This window comes from Musca vetustissima, unplaced genomic scaffold (assembly GCF_032173495.1).
Source record: "Musca vetustissima isolate MV318-11 ecotype Yass unplaced genomic scaffold, APGP_CSIRO_Mvet_v1 utg876, whole genome shotgun sequence".
Taxonomy (NCBI): domain Eukaryota; kingdom Metazoa; phylum Arthropoda; class Insecta; order Diptera; family Muscidae; genus Musca; species Musca vetustissima.
Window position 1 is genome coordinate 123,607 of NW_026876954.1, and position 7,982 is coordinate 131,588.

The window sequence follows — 7,982 nt, forward strand, 5'->3', positions numbered from 1 at the left end:
CTTCGGAAATCAACTGATAATAAATTGTGCTTGTGTCATTGACATAATACGCCCTACATTTGGTATATATTTAGTAAATAATAAAAACATATACATTTTATATATTTATTAAATTACGTTTAATAGATATATACGATACACTGCAAATACTTTGTGAATAATAAAATACAGTGAGATAAATTTTAGCGAATTTTTTGTTGAAACTTCTAATTTTTTAGTGGTTTAATTACGTTAAATCAATTTTTTATTGTATCCACGATACGAATCGAAAAAGTTCACGACTTTTTAATACATTCAGTGTATTTCAACCCTTTTATTTTCAAGCATCACGTGCTTTATCAATATTTCCGATTGCATTCATTAACCTTACGTGCCATTTAAATAATTTTCGTGCCATTAGTCTCCGACTACAACTCTTTTTGTTTTAAAAACAAGACATTACGTGTCTAAAAGTCGTTTTTTCTGATTTTTATTCAAAATGCCAGTCACTCCTCTAGATTTATTCATCCGAGCTACTGATGCATTGGTGAAATTTGAGGCCAAATTCGGTTCCCCACGGGACGAAGAGCTCGATGTTTATATTTTAGAATTGCACAGAGCTGAGGTAATAACATTATGGGAAAAAGCCCAAGTCCAATTTGACAATTACATCCATTATCTATATGATGATAAATATTCTAATGGGGACGATATTTCTGCAGCCGAGATCAAATTTGATGTTGCATACAATTGTTATTTAAATGTTTTAGCGTCCATCAACAGAAAACTAGGTGAACTTCGGTCTCCTTCTAAATCATCTGTCACAACTTCCGTTGAATCTCATATAGATAATCAATCAATACTTCGTTCCAAGGATGCGAACGTGGGCTCGAATGTTTCGCATCGACCCAATAATTCAACCTTCACAATCTGTGAAGATGACAATTCCGGCCATAGGATTAATTTGCCACCATGTGACATAGAGGTATTCAATGGCGATTTTCTCTCCTGGCCAACTTTTAGAGACCTATTCTCTGCCGTTTATATTAACAACACCGGCATAAGTGATATTGAACGTTTGTGTCACTTAAATAAAAAGACCAGTGGTGATGCTCATGAGATTGTGGCTAGGTTTTCTCTTACCCACAAAAACTTTAGTCTTGCGTGGAATGCTCTAATGCATACCTACGATAATCCACGTATTTTGGTGAACCACCAGCTCAAACTTCTCTTTGACCTTCCAGTTTTAGATAAGGAAACTAGTGCAGGGTTAAAGAAATTACAAAGAGGCATAAACGGGTGTATTTCGTCTATATCTAATTACGACGTGTCGGCTGAAAATTGGGATCCTATACTAGTTTTCTTATGTATTCAGAGATTACCAAAAAAATCCGTTGTGCTTTGGGAACAAAGTATAAAAAACAAAACTGCTTTGTCTTCGTGGTCGGATTTGGATATGTTTCTTACGGAAAGAATCCAAACTCTGACCTGCTTGCGTGATATCAGGGGCGTAGATTACGTCGAACCTCTAAATTATAAAAATGCTCATTCTTCGAATGCTAGCACTCCAAAGACTTTTATCACGCCCCAAAGTACGCCTCGTTCTTCAAGGTATTCTAACGCACCTTTGCCTAAATCATGTGCTTTTTGTTTACGACAAGGACATCATCTAAGGGTTTGCTACAAATTTCTTCGACTTTCAGTATCTGAAAGAATTAGGATAGTTAGAAAAGGATTTTGCTGTCTTAATTGTTTGTCCCACGGACATGAAGTTTCCAATTGCAATAGCGTCTATAACTGCAACATATGCAACAAACGGCATCACACCCTGTTACACAGGCTGGTATCACCTACGGTTACGTCTCCGACGGCTTCTAATAGGATTTTAGATCAGGCTAATAGACCTCCTATATCAGGGCTTACTGGGACTTCGAATAGACAGGTATTTCATACCTCCCAGGGTAAGGATATTTTGTTAGGCACGGCTATGGTCCACATCGTGCACAAGGGTATTACGTATCCAGTCAGAGCCTTAATAGATCCTGCTTCCCAAGCGTCCTTTATTTCTAAAGAACTGAAAAATAAAATAGGACTACCCACAAATTCGACAGCATCCGCTATTTCAGGGGTCGGTGGGTCTGTTTCAACAACCTCACGCAATGAATGTCAAGTCCGTGTTGGTTCTCCTATGGATGCTACGCAGTCCATAGCAACTACAGTCCTAGTCCTCCCTACTATTGCAGATAATCTGCCTTCCTTTTCGGTTCAAACCGACATTCGTCCCAAATTGCCAAATCTACGTTTGGCCGACCCCGACCCATTTTCTTCTCGTCCAGTGGACCTCTTACTTGGTGCTGATCTTTATCCCAAGATTCTGCTACAGGGTACATGTAACAACTTATTAGGTTCATTGATAGCTCAGAGCACCGTATTCGGCTGGGTCATTACTGGTCCAATGCCACCTTCTCTTTAGGGATTCTCCTTGAAAGAGTTTAGAATAGAATATGGTTGTAAGGTTTACTACGCCAGTTTCTCACGGAAAACATGTAGTTTATCTCTCCTGATTCCTTTTTTCTCACGCAAATCATGGTTCTACGGACTTCTACGGCCTTCTATTCTTTTACATTGTCACATTGGTTCTACAACATCCTAAATTCATTTGCTTCGCAAATTTATTTTCATTTACCTACGTAAAAATTCATAATACGGTCGCCAGTACTTTATTATTCTGAGGCGAATTCCATAATGTTATATAGGCATATCATACACTGATGTTACGCATCATTTATTTTAAATTCTTATTGCTGGATCGCCTTCTTCGATGTCAAAATTTATATCCGAATGTGAGTCATAATATGTCATTGAAAACTGCACTTCAAACCGACGGCTACTTCATGTCCTACCACCCCTTCGGAGTTAGTTATAGTCAATGTTTCGAGTCGTCTACGCGACCTCACTACTTTTTCGCTTTAAGAAAAATATAGAAAGATGGCAAAGTTAGAGTCGCGAAACATCTGGCAAAAAATTGTAAAATGATCTACGATATTGGGGTCATTCTGGCCCAAATATTTGTTCCATTTTTACCATTTCGCTTCCTCGCTACTTTTCGTATGACATGGAAAAATGGTAAGACGGTTGCGACGATGGTGTGAGGATGACGTCCCCTGGAAAATTTTGGAACAACATGTGGATAACGGTGCAATTACACCTTCAACATATTTGAAGCTGCAGCAGTACACACTCTGAAAATATTATTAAAAATCCGTCGTCGACGGTCCCTGGAGTTCCTCCAGGAGATACTTGTGGTGTCGCCACATTGAGCTCTTCAAATTCAAACATTATTTATTTGTAAATAGTTTAATTTAAAATTTGGTAATCATAAGATCAGATCTTGTCGAGACATTGCACGATCTTGCTCTTCGAGCAGGGGTTACCTTTTTCTACTAACATTAAATTTTGCAACATAGTTGGATGTTGCAAGGCCGGCGGAATGTTTAATTTCAATTGAGTTTTTGTCATTTGATGATTGGCTTCTCATTACATTGTGTCTACTACCTTTTGAAACTACTATGTATTTCGTACATAATGTCAATGGTAATGACATATTGTAATGAATGACGTTTGAGAATTGCGGCCTTTCAGCATCCAAACATTACTAAAAGTTACTAGTTCGTTTTTCGACGCTAGCTAAGGATTACATCCTACACACACACCCTTTGTACAAAGGTAAATGTTCTTCGAACAAATAAATACAGTCCACTAATTTGTTTTGGAAAAAATATTAATAATATTGTGTTTTTATTTTTCTCCAACTCTCCTCTAATTTCATTGCATCAACGCAAACAAAGTGTTCAAAGGAACAAAGGAAAAAATTCGTGAATATGGAGTATGTGGTGTACCTCATGTCATTGAACAAACAAAAAATCTCTCAACAGACAAATTTTTGGCGCCATAAAAACAATTCCAGCTCAGTTACTTTTAAAAAATAGAGAAACATTAAAATTAAGGAATATTTTGTTATGACAATTTTCTTAATTAGTAGAATTAGGTCGTTCCGGATTGAACTAGTTCCAAAGAACTATTCATCAAAAGGAACGATCGGAACTAGGTCCCGTTCATTCGTTCATTTACATCCTGTTGATTTAGTCGTTCATGTTCGCCCCCGTTCGCTAAGTTGCTTTCGATACAATAGTCTTCTCGATCATTTACGGAACTAAAATTAACTATGGAACTAAATGTACGATCTAGTTCGTATTGCCAAGCATAGCAGAAAGTTCAAACCGCTTCAGGAACTAAATGGCCCAACCGTTTAGCAAAGTGGGTGAAGTGCGATTTGAATTTTACTTCCAAACAACGACAAAATATAATGCGATAAACGCAAATAAACATAAAAACATATTTATGTATTAGAAATTGGAGCAAAATAGTATTAGGTAGTTCCGGAATGAATTAGTTCAAAGGAACTATTCATTAAAACGGAACGTTTCTTTTTTTGTTCGTCGAAATCCGTTTGATTCAGTCGTTCATTTAAATTCTTGTTCGAATCTTAGGTCTAGTTTTTCTTGCTCTTCACGATCATTTACCGAACTAAAATTAACTATAGAACTTATTGAATTGCCAAGCGAACCGAAAAAGATCAACCCGTTTTGGGAACGAGGTGTTCAATCTGTTGTGCAAAGTAGGTGAAGCGCGATTTGAATTGTAATCAGTAAGAACCACATATTGATTTTTCGGAATAGTGTTTGGAGAAAATTAAGCATTCCGAGTTCTTGCATTGAACCATCATTTCACTACGAAGTTCAATCGACTGTTATCCGAGAAGTCTGTAGACCAAGAACCGCCTAAGATGGTGGATAATTGCAATATTGTCGGAATTTTAATATGGTTTAAAACACCGTTGACAACAAATCTTTAAAAAAACCGTTTGAAGAAAGAAATCCGCACAAAGACCTCTTTTAGATTGAGCAAGTGCTGTTTCAGATCTGGTCTCACTGGTAAGAAGTTTTCGTCGAATGAGAGGTCGAAATTGAGGGTCACATTGAAGAAAATTAAATTTAAGTTCTCATTTAAAAATTATTTATATTGTATACGTCAGATCAGGCACTCTAGCAATTTTTCCGGTTTTATGACTGAAGGAGTGACCACTGAAACTGAGGTTAATTTGAAAAAAAAAAATGGCAAAACTGTATCGAACAGAATGACCGAGATCTTTTCAATTCCTATTAGTAATTTTTTATGCATGACTTAGAAAAATTGTTATTCTTGATCCAATTCATTACTAGTGAGGGCCTATAAGGTTTGTAGATATCAAATAAAAAAGGAATAGAAATAGGGATTTTAGACCTCAAGTATTTTTTTATTCAAATCCGTTTGAGGTGCTTTGGAGTTCATTTAGGGTTGGCTGGTGCCCAAGACAATACTCAAAGCGATGCCACCGTATTCATCGGAATTGACCCCGGTTAACTTCTTCCTCTTTTTGTATCGAAAATGTTTTGCTACGATTGAGAATATAAATAAAAAATGGAAAAACGCTGAGATTTGATGGGGATTGATAAAGTGGGCAAGATGAACAAATAAACGGTCAATTTTGTATGTCCTTAAAATTCGGCGTATGTCCAGTTTTAGTGCAATGCGCAGCAAGCGCCGTTTTTTGCTCTAAAGGTTTGTCTAAGTTTTGATCTGACTTATGTCCACAAAGTCTCGTCTTATGTTTAATATTCATTCTAATAATTTCTCTCATTTTCATATCCATTTTCGTGATTATCTAATAATTAGTCATAAATTTTTCACTTCCTATTATGAATCAGAACCCCTCCAAAAGAAAGATTAAAGTATTACAGTATTGACTTCCGCTTCTTAAACACCAAAGCAATTAAATGTTCATTAGTATTTATGGGTCACATGCAAGTTACACTACTACTCTACTCTTTAAAGTTTACATTTAGTTGTTCTCGAGTAAACTAAGAATCATTCTGGATAAATAATATCAAACAAATTTCAAGTGATGTAGACATCACACGAAAGCAGTGCCTAACTAAAAGTGTCTGAAATGGACGGGATGGATGGAGTCGTTATAGTTGTCGGCATTTTGTGAAAAGTTTTCATTTATTATTATTATTATTATTTACCGTTGTTACAACAACATCATCCTCCATAGGTTAAGAAAAAAATCTTAATAAACTTGCAAATGATATGAGTTCTCGACGTCAGAAAACAAAATGAGAATTAAGTGTTTTGAACCGACATTAACCAAGTCGCCGCCATTCAGTCAAGACAAGTTGTGTTACCCAGAAGACAAGATATACACCAGCCATCCAGACAGACAGGTAGTTAAGGAAAAATGGTAATAATATGAAGAAGAAGAAGGGGTATAGCATAGCGGTGTTGAGATATTGAAGTGACTGACGTATGTTCACGGGTAATGTACTGTTGTTCGAAAACCAGCCACCAACTAAAGAACTTCATTAACAAAACAAACAAAGAAGGTGGCCGTGCTAGAGTGAACGGACACCAGCACTCAACAACATTTGCACAAACAAACACACTCCTCACTCACTCACACAAATGGTTGGAAATACAAAAAAAAGTAAACGCTCGCGCCAAAATAATGCGTTGGCTGTAAATAGTTTGGCGCGCAAGTTTAGTGTCACGTTTACGAGAGATTGTATGGCAACCAAATAAGAAGAAGAATGTGAAGAAGAGGGTCTTCAAAATTGGCTCGTTTAATGTATACTGTATTGGAAATCACTATTAAACTTGGTTAAATGTCTTTTTGTGGAAAGTTAATGAAGTGATTGTTGTTTTGTTGTTGTTGCTTTTGCATTTTTTTTATCATTATGAAAATTAATTTTAGCAGAATTTTAAAAATAACTCAAGGGGAGGTCGTTGTTATATTTTTTGAATGATGCTAATAATGTTTTTGGCACAGTGGTTTAATGTATTTTTAAGAATAATAATAAGCCGTAACGATACACGATTCTATATTCTAGCACCGTATCCAGTCATTAAAAATCTGGATATTTCCCGGGAATAATATATATTTTACTTGTAACGGATATTTCAGACGAATCCGACAGGGGGAAGAGGACGATGAAAACATACGAATATTGATTTCTTGTCTCCCCCTTCTAAAATGTTATGATCGACTTTTTTGTAGAATATTTGGAGGTCAGCATCCTGTGTCCGGTACATGAAAAAGGAGACATGACGATATGTGCCAACTATAGAGGAATTAACATTCTTCCCATCGGATATAAAGTGCTAACCAGTGTTGCTGTGTGAACGATTGAAGCCAATGGTCAATGACATTATTGGACCATACCAATGCGGCTTCAGACTTGTCAAATCCACCATCGACCAGCTAACCCTGGAAAAGACCCAAGAAAAACACAACAACACATTCCAGCTATTCGTCGACTATATAGCCGTATTCGACAGCCCTATCCGTTCAGAGATTTTTAAAGCTATGTCTGCATTCGGCATTCCTGCAAAATTAATACGGCTATGCAGGATAACTTTAAGTGACACAAAGTCAGCAGTTAAAGTCGAAAAGGACCTATCGGAGCCCATCATTAACGAACGAGGATTAAGACAAGGTGACAGTTTGTCGTGTGATCTTTTTAACATCCTGCTGGAAAAGGTCACACGAGACGCAAAGGTAAACAGAAATGGCACACTGTACACCAAACAACACATGCTATTCGCCTACGCCGATAAATTGTGCACCAATGTACCTATATATCCTTCGATTTGCACGAAATTTGGCATAGCGTACTGAATTGAGTCTAGAATGATGAGTGGTGAGATTCGGGAAAATCGGGTTAGATTTCGATTTACCTCCTATTTCGTCCTATTTTACATAAATGTTTTTCCGATTAACACGAAACGACTCTAAATCTGCCCGCATGAAATTGAAATTGGTTGTAGAAAGATATGAGTATGTTCCTTCGAGAGAACATTAAGGATAAATATGTACAATATACCCAAAGTGGTGAAGGGTATAA